Here is a 1,673-nt window from a genome sequence, read left to right as displayed (position 1 = left end):
TAACTTTTTATGGTCAGGGTAGTTTTCCGATGGAGTTCACCAGAAGACCTTGTTAATGTGCTGTACTTCGTTTTAATCTTCGAAGTATCAGGTAAGAGCTCATTCATAGATGATGATGATCCTGGCTTTGAAATCATACTGGAAGCCCTTACAAGGCTGTGGTGCTCCCTGCCACACAAACAAATGAACAATAAGACAATCAAAGCATTGTGCCTCCACGGCACACCAGGTGCAGACTGCCCGGTGATTGAAGTTGATGACGTTTCTGAGTTATGAACTGACAGACACACAGGAAAAGAGGAAAAACATCTTTAAAAAAGTCTTGCTTGATTTTTTTCTTAATTCTGGAATAAAAAGGTAAAAAAAGTCCAAGGACCCTTCACATGCTCATCATCAGACTTTCCCATTAAGAATTCATGGCACAAGTAAACTCAGTCCCAGGCCTGCACAGTACCTAAGGTCCCCCGTCTTGGGTCCCATCGGTCTCTACTAAAAAAGTGGACATTTACTAAGTCTTACATGGGGCAAGAACAGGACGACTCCAGAGGCTGATCCCAATGAAGGAGACCGTAGGCATGATGTGATAATGGTGTTCTAGGGTTCTTTGTGTTACATAGCCTTAAGAAGTACATGGAAGGTCAGAGAAAGCTGTCACATAAACATGATCAGCCATGTAATATAGGGTGGATTCTCTTATAGAAAGGGTCTTTGCCAATAACATTGAGCATTTTCCCCAAGGGCAGGCAGCCCCTCCCAAATTTACCCACCAAGAGAAGAGAAATTACTTTCTCCAAGACAGAGCTATATCCCTCCCCTTCCCTGGTAATGAGCTTCCTTTGAAGTTTACTTGTGGGAAACAACCGGGAAGAGCGTGCACGTGGACAAATTCAACATTCATACGTTAAGCAGTCTTGGAGGCCAGGGCTCCCATGGAGAGAACGTTCCTTTATGTTCGTGGGTTGAAGATGCATCCCACTCACATTTTCCTAAGTAAAATTTATTCCCCTCAATGCCCCCCCCCTTGCTAATAATCCCAAATTTAAGGTGCTGTTTGCAAACACACGGTTGCTTACTATGCACTTGCAGGTCAACTGCTTGAAGGCTGCCTGCCTAAAGGATGTCTGCCATCAAAAGCAATCAGACCCTATTGCCTGCCCCACCCTAAGTAGGACCCACTCCCTTCTGATAAGGATCCGAGATTGTTGCCCTGAAGAAGAGTTCAAAGAAACCTAAACTCAATCCAGCTCAGAGACAACCAAGGTTAGGCTGCCATCTTGCCTCTGGAGCAGTGGTTGTCCGCCACCCTGTTATGCAGTTCCTCATGTGGTGGTGACCCCCCACAACCATAAAATTATTTTTGTTGCTATTTCATAGCTGTCATTTTGCTACTGTTATGAATCATCTTGTAAATATATGATATGCAGAATGTATTTTCATTGTTACAAATTGAACATAATTAAAGCATAGTGATGAATCACAAAAACAATATGGAATAATGTGAAATACTTATTTCCAATTACAAATAAATGAAATTTTGTCTTGAAGCATGATGTAGCATGGTGTAGCATGGGTCACAGCCTTCATGCCGGTTACTCATAGGTGGGCGTATCTGCATGTGGGCGGACCCGCCTGGAGACACAGAGAGGAGCAGGGTCTCGGTTCCTAAGACCATC

This window comes from Echinops telfairi, unplaced genomic scaffold (assembly GCF_000313985.2).
Source record: "Echinops telfairi isolate 266 unplaced genomic scaffold, ASM31398v2 ScPeMD7_7469;HRSCAF=8507_1, whole genome shotgun sequence".
Taxonomy (NCBI): Eukaryota; Metazoa; Chordata; class Mammalia; order Afrosoricida; family Tenrecidae; genus Echinops; species Echinops telfairi.
The sequence above is the reverse complement of the archived record's forward strand: the minus strand, read 5'-3'. Positions refer to the sequence as shown.